An 18,723-nucleotide genomic window follows, 5' to 3' on the forward strand; every position below is an offset into this window, starting at 1 on the left:
GTTAATGCCAAATCTTTTCATCTTTGTGCATACACTATTCTTACTGCAATTATCATATACAAAAACAAAGTTCCATAGATTTTAATTTTTTTCTCAGAACTTTTATCCACTTGTGGGGGGATCTCTCCATTCTAGAACAGTACTTTACTGTTATTTGGCATAAATTCCTAGACTTAGTCCCAAGCAAATGAACTTTCATCTCAATAAATCTGCCACATCCACAAATACAAATACAAATTCTATTTTTATCTGGGAACTTACACAGTATATCAAGACACCTTCCTTCTTTTCTGCTAAAATAAATCTATCATCCACATTTTTATAAATCAAATATTTTATGTCCTTTTTTGCTAATACATGTTTCTTCTGGGCAAATTATATCTTGTTTTAGCTCCCCCCCCCCCCAAAAAAATAATAATAATAATAATCTTACTCTTTTGAGAAGTTCATGTTCTATTTACAGTCTGCATTAGGAATTTGTAATCCACAAAAAACCCAAATATTTTTTAAAAATTGATGCTTAGAGAACTCAATACACTATCATTTATTTCAGTTTCCTATTGTACCTTTTGTAGGTTTTGTAGTTGATACCTGCATTTGAATCTTTTCCAATTCCTCTGTATATGTTTCTAGAAAGTTTCTCACCTTCTGAACAGAATGTGATCAAACATCTGCTGTTTAAAATCATAAATCATGTGTTCCAGTTTGTACCATCAAAATGGAAACTTTTTCTGCTTTAATCTCTCAATCGAAAACATACTCTTTTGTCTTTCAGAAGGTTCTAATCTCTGACAAGGTTCTTAAATTTATTTAAGAACAATTACATCTATACTATCAATCTTCAGTCTTGTATTAAAAAGTTGCTGCAACTGTAACCCTTGTTTTGTTCCTGACAATAAATATATTAAAACATTGATTGTAGCATTTCTAATTCTTGCAAATCTTGTATTTATACTAAATACTTTATCAACATCTTCCTTTGTGTCCTCATTCCAATTTTTAAAATGCTAAAGTTTTTTTTTCCTTTAATATATTCACCAGAATCCTGTGGGGTTACTCTAAATGATGAACAAAATTCCTTCTTTCTCAATTTTAATAAATTATCTAGTTCTCTAACTTTCTGTCTTCTACTTTGTCATTAATTTGTTTTACTTTTCCAGATACTTATTTTACACAGATTTCCATGTTCTTAACATATTTCATATTCTCTTTCACCTTTACAAGTTTTTCAATAATTATTTTTTAAAAGCTGGCAACTTAGTATCAGGTGATTTAGTCAATTTAGTATCAAGTGATTCAACTAATTTACTGGTCTGCTGCTGATTTTTTTTTCTGAAACAAATCTGGGGCATTTCCTCTCTTTGCATGGTGTCCTAGTGATCCCTGCTTTTACTATTTTTCTGCTTTTGCTTTTCTGGTTGTTGCCATTACATATTATACTCCAAAAATGAAAAAGTCTGAACAAGGCAAAGAGAAAAGGCAAACTTCCCACCTTTTTAATTTCATTTTCCTGTGCTCTTAATACTTCAATCTCAAATGGCATTCCATAGTTAGAGTCAGCATCTCCATGGTTACAGTCAGTATCATTCTGGCTCAAATTACTTTTATCTTTTGTTTTGTAAAATCTATCAAATATCTGCACTCTTTGATGTAACCATTTCCATTAAGTCCTGGTCCATTTATGTATTTTAGTTCCAATTTGTTCAAAAGCCTTTTCACCAAAAATAATTTTGCAAAATAACTGTCCCCTTTACCTTTAAACTTTCTTGCATTAGCTCCATGTTAAGCAATTGCCAAAAGTTTTTAAATCTGTAAAACATTTTCTTTCCTTTGTAATCCAAAAAAGAATGTTAGCTCTCCAAATGAACATTCTTATGCTGCTGCTCAAAAAATCTCTTTAGCTGTATATTAGTTACATTTCAATGTGCTTAAGAAATGATACTCATGTGAACCTTATGCAGTGGTGGGTTTCCAATTTTTTTTACATGCTTCTGCATGCGCAGAAGCATCTGGGCAGGTGGGCGGAGCCTCCTGCTGCTGCTACCACTGGTTCAACCGATCTAGGCTGAACCAGGAGCAACCCATCTCTGACCTTATGTCTATATAAGTTGCATTATGGCTGTGAGCTTGATTGGAATCCCTCAGCTTCCAGCTATTCAACATATGAATTTACTGCAAAGACCTCTGTTCCTGCAATCTATTCATGAGGAATAGCTGTGTATAGTAAAGTGGTAAATCTCACAATCTCTCCTTTTCCAAGAGAGATTGCATGGGCCAGACTTCACTGTTTGGTTGCTAACCTCCACTGCAATATGAATATGCCATCCCAACTCTTTCATTTAATTCACCATGAATGTCACCAGAAGCCAAGTTTCTCTCCAATCTTAAAACAATTACTACTGTTACTATAGGCTGCATTGCTTAACTAAGTATTTTTCATGCTCTTAATTCTGACAGTTAGATCAATTTTATTCTTTTTATTTATTAAATTTATGTACCATCCATCTAACTATCCAAAGTGACTATTTTTATTTTCATTTTTGTTATTTTTTTCTAATAATCTATCAACACTGTTTTTAATTTTATGACTGTCTCTCAGGATATTACTATCCCATTCATTTTTGTTTACCTTTAAATAATAGTAAATAATGTTAAACATATTGCATAATAATGTGCATACTTTCCCATTGTATGGATGTTTATCCAGGCTGGATATTAGGAATAACATCAGAATAAAAAAGGGGAAGAAACAAAAGTCGGTGGCATAAGAAAGTAAATGTTGCATGTTTGACATGAATAGAAAGCCACTGGGGGGAAAAAGGAAGAAATCTCTATTGACAGGTGTCCCTTATTATTACAAGTGATTTGTCATGTTAAGCAGCTAGACATGCCACAATAAAAGGTTATCAGTTTAGTGGTACAGGTTATAAAATAATCTCTTTTACAAAATTCTACTGTCACCAGTAGCCTCCCACCGTCCAGTACGATCCCACAGAGTTGGCCTCCTCAGGGTGCCGTTGGGCAGACAGTGTCGGCTGGTGACCCCCAGGGGGAGAGCCTTCTCTGTGGGAGCGCCTTCCCTCTGGAATGAGCTGCCCCCAGAGCTTCGCATAATCCCTGACCTCCAGTCCTTCCGACGCGCCCTAAAAAGTTGGCTTTTCCAGCAAGCCAGCCTGGCCTGTTAATTTTAACTCATTTTTTTAAATGTATTGTTCTACAAATTCAATTTGCTTTTTTGGATATATATTTAATTTCTTTTTAACTTTTCGGGATGTGTGTTTTTTTAATGTTGTACACTGCCCTGAGTCCTTTTGGGAGAAGGGCGGCATATAAATCCAATAAAAACAAAACAAACAAAAATTAATAAGCCTGTCAACTTTCTCAGTTTATTTTTATTTTCAGGCATTAAAATTTGTTTTTACACAAATGTTTATGTGGTATGAGGCACTCTGAAAATAGTTACACCAACTTCATTTCCAAATTCTCTGTAAATCTCGCTTCTCCTTTCCTTTGATCTGTAAAATCACTTCCAATAATAAATGCTTTTCTGTCTTTTAAGTACCCTGCAAAGGTACTGAAGTTGTAAAAGAGCTGGTTTAATTATAAGCACTGCTGTAACGAATTCAAGTGCACTAATTTATCTTAAACAACTTCTCCATCTGTCTCTGAAGTATGTTCCAAAAATTATAAGAGTGTGATAATATTATGGTTCAAAGTTTACCATATTTGCCACATTTTCTTTACCATGCAAGGAGCATGTTATCTTTTTATATTATTGCTAAAAAGGCTCTTTCTCTCTCTCGGTATGTGTGGTCTAATTTATTTTCACTTCAACCTGTTAGGATCAGGTATTAATCCCTGTAGGCAAAGGAAGACTGGAAAACATTTCCCCAGTAACAGAAAGGAAAGCAACTTCTCAGGCGTTACAACATATTCTTTTAGTCCAGGGTATAAATTGCTCACAAGCATGGAGGGCTTTCACATGCCTAATTAGCAACTCCTCACAAATATTGTTTGTATTAGCTAACAATCCACATACACTTGTAAGTAAACAACAGCAACATACCTAATCAATGCAAAGAGAAAAGGAGAAAGGGAGAGAGTTAGAGGAAGGAAGGGAAGGAAGAAACCCCCAACAGAATGCCTATTAAACATCTGGATGCAATTTTCCAGTTTGGCTTAGAACAAAATGAAAACATGTGCAGGTTCTTTTGATCTGTGCCTCAACAAAGAAATTATTGGTCTTTTTGATATGTGTATAAAAAATAGCACACTGGCCAGTGAATGTGTCATCTTCTTAAAACCTGGTCATTTTTCTTCAGTTTAATTCCAGTTTCGCTCCCAGTTTAATTCAGTTGGTTTCCTGAAATCTTTAATTTAACTCTATTGTGTGAAACCAGAAGAAGTTCTTTGGATTTATGTTTTAAATACTCACCAACTCTGCTACTGATTTTTGTTTGTTCTTTTCAGTTTAAAACATTGGGCTGCATTTAGAAAGCATTTCCCTCAATGGATGACCTAACACAGTACTTTATAATAGGAATGGAGAAAGGCTGTTAAGGAATGCTAGCATTTGGCTTTCTAGAACAGTTATTTCTAGGGACTGCATTGCCTTATTTATTCCTCCTTTATCTCGGTCTGCTCTTCAGAATAGCCAAGAGCATAAAAGAATCTAGAACTATTATATCTGGTTTAAACAAAAAGTCAAGCAGATAAACAAGTAATACTCATTACCACCAACCTCTGGTGTGCTAGAACTGGCTTGCACCGACTTGCCTATGTAGATTGTTAAATTTTCTAGAAGTTTGCAAGCTGTAGCAATGGAGCTAGCAGACCCAGTTCTTTAACATTTAGCATCACACCACTGACCACTACCAATATCACAAACAAAGCCTAAACAAATATCCTAGAGTTAGTCACACATTCCTATGAACAAGGGCAGCTTTTATGAAGCTGTTTGGTTTAGTAATTGATCCATTCAATTTTAGTATTAGATATTAGTGGGTGGGAACCTCAGAGTTGAGAAGGTTTTTTTTAAAAAAAAATATTCATAGAACTCCAATTTTTGATACGTAGCCCTTGACGTATGATCGCAATTGGGACCAGAACTTTCATTGCTAAATGAGGCAGTTAAGTGAATCATTTCCAATTTTAAGACCTTTTTGCCATGGCGGTTAAGTGAATCACGTTTCTAAGCATGGGGAGGAGCCAGTTGGGAAGACTGCAAATGGCAATCACATACTCCAGGATGCTGAAATTGTCATAAATATATGCCAAGCACCCAAAGTTTGATCAGGGTCTGTGGGGATGCTGCAATGATTACAAGAGGACCGCTTGCCTCTTTTTTCAATGCCATCTGAACATTGAACAGTTGATAAAACACCAAAGTGACAATCGGTCTTCCCGTAACCATTGTTAAATCGAGGAATACCTGTATATTATAGCATACTCCAGAACTCTAGAACTGTTCTCTAGTCTGAGATAAAGTGATGTAAGACCCAGAAACCTAGAATGATATCAATATTTTCCATAGGGACTTGCAGAATGTGGATGTACAGAGCTGATCATTTGTTGGATAATGCTGGGCAGTTTACAGATTAGTGTAAGGATAAAATGGAAGGGAAATAAATAATATGGATGAAGGAGAGACTTTTTAGGCAAGGACCTGAAGAAAACCTTCAAAAGTACCACTGGGCCTGCAGATATGATGATGTTGTGAAGCACTAGATTAAACCTGGTAATTTAAAACTAACATTCTTTATTAGATTACATCCAAGTACCACAAAATCATCAAGGGCAAGATTTCAAGCTTTCCGATAGTAAACTTTGTATAAAATAGTACTAGTAAATTTTAATTTATGTTAAAAGGCCACTCTCGATCAGGGATGTCTAACTTTAGCAACTTTAAGACTTGTGGACTGCAACTCACAGAATTTCCCAGTCAGTATGGCTGGTTAAGGAATTCTGGGAGTTGAAGTCCACAGGTCTTTTTTTTTTTTTTCAAAAAATTTTATTGGTTATTTAAAAACATTTACTAGGAAAAGGGTATGTGGAATAATATACAAATTTTGGCAGTTGCAAGTATGGCAGACGCCCCCTCCCTCCAAACTCATAGTATACATCTAGATATAAAACATTAATACATAATCATGTAAAATCAGCATATAGGAATAAAAGTTTTCAATCAACTTATACATTATAACATATTTTCTAAATATAATTTCACTATTACTTTCGGAATGTTTATAGCAATGTGGTTTTCTTATTCATTTTTGTGATCTGAGCTTTCTTGGTATTGCCCCTTCCCCCCCCCCCCCCCGCTGGCAGAGCTCCGGCCCCTCCCGTGTCCTGTATAACCGTTGTAGAATCTTCTGCTTTTTCTAGGTTTGCTTTATTTTTTTCCATAAAGGCCTGAGCCTCTATGGGTGTATTAATTCTAATTCTTGTCTCCTCCCAAAATATCAACATCCCTTCAGGCATCAACCATCTAAACCACACCCCTTTCTGGTATAAATTATTCGCCAATTGCGAATAACTTTTCCTTTTCTCCCTAATTTTTTTTGGGATCTGCTTCAAGATGGTTATCTCCCTATCGTGGTATGTCAATGTTTGCCCCCTTTGTACACCCAGAATTGCGTCTCTTGTGCTTTTCCTAAGGAATTTAATATGAACCTCCCTGGGTACATTGTGTGTCCTAGCATATGCTGAATTCACTCTATAGGCCAAATCTATCTCCCACTCCATCTGTTGTTTGTCTTTGTGTATGTATTCAGCTAAGATGTTGGTCATAATGTCCCTTATATTTTCCCCATCTGTTTCTATAACATTTTGAAATCTAAGATAAAAGGACATTCTCTCAAACTCTGTTTTCATTTGTTGAATATCAAGTTCTTTGTTACTCTTCTGTAAAACTTCCACCACCACCCTCGCCTCTGCCACCCCACCCTCCACAAGGTCCAGTCTCTGCGAGTTCTTATAAATTTGGGCTTGATTCTCTTTAATTTCTTCCTTCATTTCCTTTAATTGTTTCTTAATTTCTTCCTGGCCCTGTATAAGTTGTTGAAGCATTTGCAGCACATCCACCTCTGTGCTCTTAGGTTGCATCATTTCTGTAATCTTTGACTGTGTGGCAGGGCTGGATGTTGCAGATGTCGGTGCAGAAGTAGCAAAGCCAGGTTTTCCAGGTGGTGGTCTTTTTGGAGACATAGTTTATAAAACAGAGAAGTCAGTCAGTGTAGAGACTGGACAGCTGGAGAAGTAGAGCAGGCAGATGAGTCCAGGAGGCAGAAAATCCAAACAAGTGAGAGTTTCTTTGGTCAATCTAGCGTTAAGAAAAGGTTTCCTCTCCAGAAGGTTCAGGAAATAGCAATCCACAAGAGATTCATCTGGGTAGTACGGACACAAAGACCGGAAGCCTGAGTTTTAAAGGTGGAGTCAGGTTTCACAGTTCATGAAGACAACGGAAGTGTGCCATCTTGCCCTGCCAGCTTTGGGCTCAGAGGCATAGTAAAATTTCAAAAGTTCACAAAGTTCTCAGGTCATCAACAAGTTATAAAACTAAGTCTAGTGAAAATCACTTTTACAGGGGTGAGGCATCAGTAGTTGGCTCTCCCCCCTCCTCCATCCTCCTAGGGGCAAAAGCAGAATTTTTTCAAGCCGCTTGTCCAAGGGGGGGTAAAATCCCCCCCTCTAACCGCACCTCCAGCGAAGCTCCGAGAGTTTAACTTATAATCTTGCTGAAAAGTCCATCAATTCAACAAAAAAGGAGTGGAGAAAGGAAGCATCTCACCATACCGCCGCTGCTTCCTTCAATTTTACGCTGCCCGATCGGCATGGGGCGAGATGCAGGCGCGCCCTCTGAAACTGCTCCCCGGTGCCTAGAGCAAAGCGGAGAAGCCCCCACCAGCCGCCGCCGATGCCAGGGCCCTCCGCGAGCCGCTCCCTCGGCAGGACGCCTCTTCAGGGCGTCCTGTGCCCCCCAGAAGCGGGGGAAGCCCACCGGGAGAGCGGGAGCGGGCAAAGACTTGCCCGTCGCCATAGCCGCCGGAACCAGAAGTCCCGAAGTCCACAGGTCTTAAAGTTACCAAAGTTGGAAGCAGTTGACCAACATCAAAAAGCAAGCAGTTTTACGTGACTATAAAAGAATCTACATAAAAGGTTTTTTCAAAAAATATTTATGAATACAGTGCATTTTCAATAAAGGAAATTGCACGTGAGACCCTAGAAATGAGACTTAATTCATGGATGCATATTTTTCTATTGCTGGAAACAAGTAATAGACTAAGATTCTTGGAAAAACTTAGAACCAGGATCAAAAATGACATCTTACCACAAAAAGAATATAATTATATGAAGTGCACGATTGCTTTAAAAAGTTGGTAGTATATTTGCATTCTCATAAGGTTTTAAGCATTTTTTCTGAAATATTTCCAAAGACTGCATAACTCGTTCATCCATATGTCAATGCAACATGTTTTGCTGTTGGTCAAATACTTTATACATTTTAAAATCTAAACTACATTATTTGAATATGAACTTTTCATGGTCCTTTTAATTAATAAGAAAGTTTAGTAAGAATGAGGCACTACATGCATTTTAAGTGAAAGATACTGATAAAAATAGGTTAATTAATTAAAATAAATTATAAAGTAAATGGGCTGCTCTCTATAGAAATGTAGCTATACATTTCACCATCTGAAAAACATACATAAACCTCATATAGTATTCAATATTGGTAATATATATTGTTGTCCTTTAAAGATGTACATATAAATATTTTTTCTCTAACTTAATGAAACCCACCTTACTAGGCTCACTTTTCATTATTAATATTGTAATATAAATAGATGGTGTAATGAATATATTGTTATAATGGTGGCAATTTCTGGTCATACATACTTCAAGATCTTAATGAAGCTAGTTTGATGCTAATCATTTATTTGCTAATGAAAAACTCATCTTCAGTGTCATAGCCTTATTTCCATAATGTTAAAGACAATATTGATTTAAGTTTTAATATTAGTTCCTGCCACAGTTGTTCAACCTACATGGTAATGTTTGTTGGGGGATGGGAATACAAATTGGCAAGATGGCAGGCACAGATTTATCATGAAATCTTCCCTTCTTTTTTACATGCATAAAACGATGTGGGGCTCCGATCATGACTCTGTTCCTTCAGCTGGAAGATGTGACATCTTATGGACAACTTAGAACCTGCAAATTTGTATGTAATTCCTAAACTGTTGAAAATATTTCAGTTGTTCTCCTATCCCTACCCCACCCCAGTTAGAAAGCAATAGAATTCTTCTAGCAGTGGCGTGTGAATGGGCTTAGTTTGAAATAGACACCATGGTCAGATGTCTGTGGATTAATATGAACAAGTTGTTCCATATTTGTCTGTAGGAAAATTGCAAGCCACATACTTTTGAATACTTTTTGAAAGGTCTCCAGTACATGTATTTTACCAGTTACAAAGGCGATCTCTTCATTTTAATTTGTAAATCAGCATACCAAAGAATAGGTTTTATCATCCAACCATCAAATGAACAAAATAATTGTTAAGTATGGAAACAAGCCAGCATTTATTGCTTTAAATAGTATTTACCAGCATCATTTCAACAGCAGAGGTTAGGAGGGAGGAAAATGTTTCCTAGTATCAAAAGTAAAAACTCAGATGGCTTAATGATGATTGCTTGTTTAGTAAAATATAAACAACAGAGTGGACCTTCAGAATATGTCAAAATACCCTTTCCAAAAATTAAGCTTCATCAATGTTCTGAGCCTAAGTATGATAGGTGTCTATAGCAGATGGGCGGGGGGAGCGAGCGGATGAGTGGCGACCAGATTGGCGGGGTCCGGGGGTCAGCGATGAGGGGGCGTTCCACTGCTGGAACCGGTTCTAGATTTGTGGAACCTCTTCCAGCAAACCAGTTAGAACCAGCAGGAACCCACCTCTAATAAAATGTTGAATAACTGACAACAAAATAGTTTAATTTTTCTGGATGTTCCAATATGCCTGCTGAGATTTATAGAATTGATATCAATACTGTGCTTCTTGTATGTTTTAACAAGGTACAGTAGAGCATAACCATTGGATCCTTAAGGCCGTTCTGGAAAGAACAAGTTCCAAACAAACCTGGTTAGTAGAATTTGGCTATTGTTTTTTAACAGCTAACTTTAATCTACACAACCTTCTTTCTGGTGGTGTCATTAACAAGAACTTTAGCAAGAATGTTAGGGAACTTGTTGTCATTCCCATCCCTTCTCCTCCCAAATTGCATCTGGCAGTTACCATCTAAGCAAAAATGTATGAAAAGATTTAATTCAAGAAAGATCTTTGCCAACTATTTCTCTAGTCCAGGGATGTCAAACTCAAGGCCCAGATGCAGCCCGCGGGATGCTTAGATCTGGCCCGCAGGGCCACCCTGGAAACAGCAAAGGACTGACCTGTGGTGCCTCTGCCAGCAAAAATGGAGCTCGGGAGGCCCGCGTGGTTCATTTTCATTGGTCGAGGGTTGCAGAAGGCTGCCCCTGCTGAAAACAGAGCTCGGGAGCCCATTTTCACTGGCAGAGCCCACCACCACAAGCACTCCTGATATGAGTGATATCAAGCTGGCCATGCCACCCTGGACACGGACACACACACGGACACACACGGACACACACACACACACACACACACACACACACACACACCGTGGTCAAACACAATCCTGATGTGGTCCTCAATGAAATAGAGTTTGACACCCCTGCTCTAGTCCCTATTCAGAATCTCTGGTTTGCCTACACTGTTTAGAATCTCAGCTTCATTTATAGTTAAGCTCCTTGTACCTCAAAGCAAAGAAGATTTGGGTTCCACAGATTTATCATTCAAAGTGCTGCCAAAAAAGGGTTAAGGATTGCCAACATCTGATTGCTAAACATTATGCTGTCATTATGAAAAGTGATTTTCCTCCCCCTCCCTATTAAATAAGGTTCAGGATCTGAGTCCAGCACATTTTGTGCTCCTGAAAAGAACTGGTTTTTTCTTCCTTTTAACTAACATGATATTTCAATGCAGTTCTCACCTATTATTTTGAAGGAAGAGTCTATAAGTTCATTATGGTAATTCCTGACCCTAAATGGGGCAGAGTCAGAAGTGGCTAACTGGGATAAATAAGTTCCATCAGCTGAAGGATGAACATGAACTCTGGCCTTACTCAGAAGACCTATTAGGGATGCAATGAATTTTATTGAGAAGGGCTCTGTCTTACTGTCTTCTTCTCAGAGACTGGTATTGACTATTTTTTCCACTGTTAGAGGATGAGGATGAGCTTCTGGGTTCCTGCCATTCTGAGTTAAAGGAAATCAATAGAGTGGCCTTTATAGGCTCTATGTGGATGAGTGCAGCCAGGAGATCCAATTACATTTTCTATGCCTATTGTTAATATTTCTCCAGGATACCAACTTGGTTCTCTAACTCCTGAATGCAGGTGGCTTCCTGATAACTTGACAGATTTATGCTGACCTGCCAAAAATATAGCTGCCGTTTGAGTCATCTAAACAGCATTCTTGGAGTAGCAACTCATTCTTTTTTGCAAATTAGGCTGTTTGCCTAGTTCAGTGGTTCTCAAATAGTGGGGCGCGCCCCCCAGGGGGGCGTGAGGCTCCGTAAAGGGGGGCGCGAAGGCTTCCTTTCCATCTGGGTGCAACGGCGGCGCCAACAGCGCAGCGGCGGCGGCGGACTGGAGTTTCCCGCCAAGGTTGCCTGTCCGACCAGCCCCCGCTGGCTCCTGGCTGAGGGAGGAGCTGCTGCTCCGCCTTCTCCGAGCGGGATCCACGCCCTGCAACTGGCCGTGAGGGGAAGGTTTTGGCCAAAAAACGGGCCATTTTTGCCCATTTGTTGCCAGTAGAATGCTTCTGGGGGTGGGGGAGGTGAAAAATGGGGTGCACAGATGCCCCAGGAGGCACAAAAAATGGGCCCCTTTTCAACCCCCCCCACCTTCAGAAGATGATAGAGAAAGAGAGAGCTAGTGAGAGGGAGGGAGGGAGAAGTGAGACAGAAAGAGATAGACAGAGAGAGACACAGAGAGAGAGAGAGAGACAGAGAGAGACAGAAGGAGAAAGAGGGACAGAAAGAGAGAGAGAGGAGAGAGAGACCGAGAAAGACAGAGAGAGACAGAGAAAGACAGAGAGAGAGAAGAGAGAGACAGAAAGAGAGAGTGAGACACAGAGAGACAGAAAGAGACAGAGAGAGAGGAGACAAAGAGAGAGAGACAGAAAGAGACAGAGAGAGTGAGAGAGAGACAGAGAAAGACAGAGAGAGAGAAAGAGAGAGGGAGACAGAAAGACAGACAGAAATAGAAGGAGAGACAGAAAGAGAAAGGCAGAGAGAGAGAGGGGGGGAGAGAGACGAGGGAGAGAGAGAGACAGAGGGAGAGACCACTTGGACTGTCTTCGCATCTGGGATGCATGGGTCTTTCCCATTGAGACGAGCAGGTGTTGTTTCTAGAAATCACTGCATGCAGGAAATATATGTGTGTGTTTGTGTGTGTATGTTACGGTGAAAGACCGAAATTGGTGAATGTCGACATTCACCAATCTCGCTTGGTGAATGTCCGAAATATTTGCTAAATGCCCTTATTTCTTTTTTTTTTTTTTTCAAAAAGTTTTATTGGTTTTTTTTAAAAACATTTATGTGGAAAAGGGGTAGGTGGAATTACAAATTTTGGCAGTTGCAAATGTGGCAGACGCCCCCTCCCTCCAAACTCCTAGGTTACATCAAAATATCAAATCTTAATACATAATCATAAAAAGTCAGCATCTTAATTCTAGAAAAAATAATTTTCAATCAATTTATATAATTATAATATATAGTCTAGTTATAAATTCATATTTACTTTCGGTCTGTTTATAACATTGTGATTTCCTTATTTATTTTTGTGATCTGAGTTTTCTTGGTGTTGCCCCTTCACCCCCCGCTGGCAGAGCTCCGGCCCCTCCCGTGTCCTGTATGACCGTTGTAGTATCTTCTGTTTTTTCTAGGTTGGCTTTGTTTTTTTCCATAAAGGCCTGTGCCTCTATGGGTGTATTAATTCTGATTCTTGTCTCCTCCCAGAATATTAGCATACCTTCAGGCATCAACCATCTAAACCACACCCCCTTCTGGTATAATTTATTCGCCAATTGCGAATAATTTTTCCTTTTTTCCCTAATTTTTTTGGGAATCTGCTTTAGAATGGTTATCTCCCTATCACAGTATGTCAATGTTTGCCCCCTTTGCACACCCAGTATTTCATCTCTTGTGGTTTTCCTAAGAAATTTAATGTGAACCTCTCTGGGTACATTATGTGTTCTGGCATATGCTGAATTCACTCTATAAGCTAGGTCTATCTCCCAATCCATCTGCTGTTTATCTTTGTGTATGTATTCAGCTAAAATATTAGTCATAATGTCCCTTATGTTTTCCCCATCTGCTTCTATTACATTTTGAAATCTAAGATAAAAGGACATTCTCTCAAACTCTATTTTCATTTGTTGGATGTCAAGTTCTTTGTTCCCCTTCTGTAAAGCCTCTACCCCCCCCCTCGCCTCCGCCACCCCACCCTCCACAAGGTCCAGTCTCTGTGAGTTCTTAAAGATTTGGGCTTGGTTCTGTTTAATTTCATCTTTCATTTCCCTTAACTGTTTCTTAATTTCCTCCTGGCCCTGTAGAATTTGTTGAAGCATTTGTTGAAAGTCTATCTCTGTAGTCTTGGGTTGCATCAGTTCTGTTATCTTTGACTGTGTAGCTGGGCTAGACGTTGCAGACGTTGGGGCAGAAGTAGCAAATCCAGGCTTTCCAGGAGGTGGTCTTTTTGGAGGCATGGTTTTTAAAGCAAGGAAGTCTGTCAAAATAGAGACTGGGCAGCTGGAGAAGTAGAGCAGGCAGGCGAATCCAGAAGGCAGAGGATCCAAACAGATGGGGATTTCTTTAGTCAGTCTAGCAGTAGATGAAAGTTTTTTCCCCAAAGAGTTCAAAGAAGAACAATCCACAAAAGATTCCTCTGGGTGGCTCGGAGACAAAGACCGGAAGCCTGAATTTTAGAGGTGGAGTCAGGTTTCACAGTTCATGAAGACAACGGAAGTGTGCCATCTTGCCCTGCCAGCTTTGGGCTCAGAGGCATAATAAAGTTTTAAAAATTCAAAAAGTTCTCAGTTCACCCATAGATTCTGGAGCTAAGTCCGATGAAAGTCACTTTTATAAGGGTGAGGCATCATTAGTTGGCTCTCCCCCCTCCTCCTTCCCCTGAGGGCGAAAGCAAAATCTTCTCAAGCCGCTTGTCCAAGGGAGGGGGGGAAATCCCCCTCCCTCTAGCCGCACCTCTGGCAAAAGTCCGAAAGTTTAACTTTTTTTCTTAAAGAGATGCTGAAGGGTCCATAAATTTAAAATAGAGGGAATGGAGAAGGGCAGCCTCTCACCACATTGCCGCTGCTTCGTTCAATAGCGCGTTCTCCGATCGGCATGGGGCGAGGCGCGCGCACACGGGCGCCCTCCGATACTGCTCCCCGGTGCCTAGAACGAAGCGGAGGAGCCCCCGCCAGCCGCCGCCGACGCCAGGACCCTCCGCGAGCCGTTCCCTCGGCAGGACACCTCTCCGGGGCGTCCTGTGCCCCCCCCAGAAGCGGGGGAAGCCCACCGGGAGAGCGGGAGCAGGCAAAGACTTGCCTGTCGCCGTAGCCGCCGGAACCGGAAGTCCCTAAATGCCCTTATTTCTGACTTACACTGGTGAATGTCGACATTCACCAAGTACATTTCCCCCTCTCTTTGGGGAGGAGGAGAGCCAGAGGGTCGCCTCTCTTTGGGGAGGAAAGTACGTTTCCCCCTCTCTTTGGGGAGGAGGAGAGCCAGAGGATCGCCTCTCTTTGGGGAGGAGGAGAGCCAGAGGATCGCCTCTCTTTGGGGAGGAAAGTACGTTTCCCCCTCTCTTTGGGGAGGAGGAGAGCCAGAGGATCGCCTCTCTTTGGGGAGGAAAGTACGTTTCCCCCTCTCTTTGGGGAGGAGGAGAGCCAGAGGATCGCCTCTCTTTGGGGAGGAGGAGAGCCAGAGGATCGCCTCTCTTTGGGGAGGAAAGTACGTTTCCCCCTCTCTTTGGGGAGGAGGAGAGCCAGAGGATCGCCTCAAAGGATGCCCCAAAGAGAGGCAAAACGTACTTTCCTCCCCAAAGAGAGGCGATCCTCTGGCTCTCCTCCTCCCCAAAGAGAGGCGATCCTCTGGCTCTCCTCCTCCCCAAAGAGAGGCGATCCTCTGGCTCTCCTCCTCCCCAAAGAGAGGGGGAAACGTACTTTCCTCCCCAAAGAGAGGCGATCCTCTGGCTCTCCTCCTCCCCAAAGAGAGTGGGAAACGTACTTTCCTCCCCAAAGAGAGGCGATCCTCTGGCTCTCCTCCTCCCCAAAGAGGGGGGGAAACGTACTTTCCTCCCCAAAGAGAGGCGATCCTCTGGCTCTCCTCCTCCCCAAAGAGAGGGGGAAACGTACTTTCCTCCCCAAAGAGAGGCGATCCTCTGGCTCTCCTCCTCCCCAAAGAGGGGGGGAAACGTACTTTCCTCCCCAAAGAGAGGCGATCCTCTGGCTCTCCTCCTCCCCAAAGAGAGGCGATCCTCTGGCTCTCCTCCTCCCCAAAGAGAGGGGGAAACGTACTTTCCTCCCCAAAGAGAGGCGATCCTCTGGCTCTCCTCCTCCCCAAAGAGAGGGGAAAACGTACTTTCCTCCCCAAAGAGAGGCGATCCTCTGGCTCTCCTCCTCCCCAAAGAGAGGCGATCCTCTGGCTCTCCTCCTCCCCAAAGAGAGGGGGAAACGTACTTTCCTCCCCAAAGAGAGGCGATCCTCTGGCTCTCCTCCTCCCCAAAGAGAGGGGGAAACATACTTTCCTCCCCAAAGAGAGGCGATCCTCTGGCTCTCCTCCTCCCCAAAGAGGGGGGGAAACGTACTTTCCTCCCCAAAGAGAGGCGATCCTCTGGCTCTCCTCCTCCCCAAAGAGAGGCGATCCTCTGGCTCTCCTCCTCCCCAAAGAGAGGGGAAAACGTACTTGGTGAATGTCGACATTCACCGGTGTAAGTCAGAAATAAGGGCATTTAGCAAATATTTCGGACATTCACCAAGCGAGATTGGTGAATGTCGACATTCACCTGATTTCGGACTTTCACCGTAACATGTATACACGTTAAATACTTAAATATTTACAAAATGTTAAGGGGTGTACTCACTTCTGTGATACTCTATATATAAATATATGTATATATATGTTATAGCTGTGCTCCTTTAAATCTTTTCTGCTACAGTTAATAAAGCTATTCTTTGTTGTAAATTGATCCACATTTTTCTTTTTTTTATTCTCTTATACGTTAATAAGGATACAGTGTTATGCAGAGGTGTACTTATAACAATTTTATAGACAAATGATACTATTTACAGTCACGGGGGGGGGGGGGCGAAATGTTTTCTTCTTCCTAGGGGGGGCATGACAGAAAATAATTGAGAAGCACTGGCCTAGTTTGATCTTTGGTTATTTAGATTTCTTCTAACAAAACTGACCACCTGTGCTTTTCTGAAAATAACTTCATTACTCTGTTGCTTCTTCCATGCCTCTAATATGCAAATAAACAGTAGACTTTCCCTATTCCAGAAATTATTATTTTTAAATATGTCTCTCATTTTCTTTAATTTCTCCACCTCTACTATTTCCTCTTATCTTTCAGTTCTTTGTCCTTAACATGTAATAAATCTCTAGAGACTACTGGGAAGTATCCATGAGACACAACTTAGAGGTTTGGACATAGTGTTCCTTTGCAGTGGTTATAACATCAGAGTGATCCTAGGGACAGTTTCTTTGTTTTATTATAATTTTTTCAAGTTTGGGAAGTTTATCCTTTGGTTTTGAAGTAGATTCGGTTTAAACAATTTTGGAAAAAGGTTTCTGTCCTTTTGAAATAAAGAAAGTTAACCTTAACTTTCAGTTCAACGTGACACCTTGTTTTAGTGGCTCTTGATGCAACAGACTTTGTCTCTAGTGGACCCAATTTCCACTGCAATTTGCATCATTTTAGAAATATCATCACGAAAATGCAATTTACTTCATTTTTTTTATTTCTAGTGATTGCATTATGCAAATCCCCTCCCCAATGCCCTATCCTCTGGTTCAATGGACTTTTGTCAATAACAGACAGCTCCACCCCCAATTAGCCTGTTAAAAATTGGTTTCAAAGTGCTTAGCATTACTATCTTATCACCAGTAGAAATGCTAGGTTTATTCAAAACAAATATGAGGGATGATGCAGGAAGTCTTTTGCCTCTTGCCAGATTTATTTGGAAAGAAGGGAGGGGGAGAAAGAGAAATAGACAGTGAATGTAATAACAAAAGTTATCTCTACTTGGTAAATGAAGTATACATTCACATGAAATGCACATGCACAGACCGAACAAACACTGAATCCCCGAAGGACACCAAGAAAGGAACAATATCAACAACTGAAAGTACACTGCGAAGAATGAGATTACTTCAATATATTAGCAATGTTTTTCCTGTGCAACACCCAAATGCCACTTAATCCAAAAGATGTCCTGCTGGTTTGCTTTAAAGCAAGCAAAACTGAGCAGCAAAGAATATATATTCTTTGAGTATAAGAGGGAATATAAGAGGGAGTAGTGACCTTCCTCCCATATTTAGGCATACCAGGGGTTGTAACACAAATACATACCTATTTCCCTGGCTCAACTGATAAGGAGGAGAGCCTGTGGCTTAGTGTCTAAGACTCCTGCCTAAGATATAATACAGCCCAGGTTCAAATCCCAGTAAGGGTATGGCTAGCTGATGAGAGCTAATTAGCTCGAAATAGATCTATACTAGTCTCCCTTTATTTATTTATCAGTACAAATACAACATATTTGTATGGACCCATCCCTAGGATATATATATCCTAAAGATGCTTTCTCAGTTTGCCTCTTCCAAAAACAAACTAAGCATAAATTCCTCTCCAAACAGGGAAGGCGGAAGAGCGCCGCTCAGAAGGCCTATTGCCAAGCTGAGGGCACCACAGCTTCTATGCAGCCACAATATTCCAGATTCTTTACGCTCAGAGCTGCCCAATATGGTTTAGCAGCAAAGCCAGAACTTTGGAAGCCATCTGGGGGTGGGGAGTGGGGGACAAAGAGGAGATTTCACATCACAACTCTCCAACTCAAATCCAGGGATACTAAACCAACCGTAGATCCAGATTCCTGCCCCGGAATAACCTTTTAATGCTACCCAGTGCAGTTCAATTAACTTCAGAATAACAGAAAGGGAGGAAGTGAGCAATGGTCTCAGAAGGGAATAGCTTACAAAATTTCCCAAAGTCCACAACAATGAGGAAAGGAAGGTGTGTTACTTAAGGTAGCCTGCCCTGTTTCCAGATGAACTCTTTTGTGTAATTATGTGTGGGGGGGTAATCTCTGTTCCCCCACATAATTAACCCACTTTTGGAGGCTTCTGGTAATATAGGGCCACTCAAACTCCAATTTCAAAATTGACAAAGGACTCTGATAAAAGATCTTCTCCTCTCCCTGTCTAACCAAGGTGAGGCCAAGGGGTACTTTGTCCAGCTGTTAATCCGACACAACTATGGTAAGTTTGTCTAGTGCAGTTTAAGTGAATCTCAGGGAAGTCAGAGGTGAGATAAAAGCGGGCCTTGTATTCAGGGAACACTGAGCATATTTTCCATCAAGAGA

This window comes from Natrix helvetica, assembly GCF_964273705.1.
Source record: "Natrix helvetica genome assembly, chromosome: 2".
In the NCBI taxonomy this organism is placed as follows: domain Eukaryota; kingdom Metazoa; phylum Chordata; class Lepidosauria; order Squamata; family Natricidae; genus Natrix; species Natrix helvetica.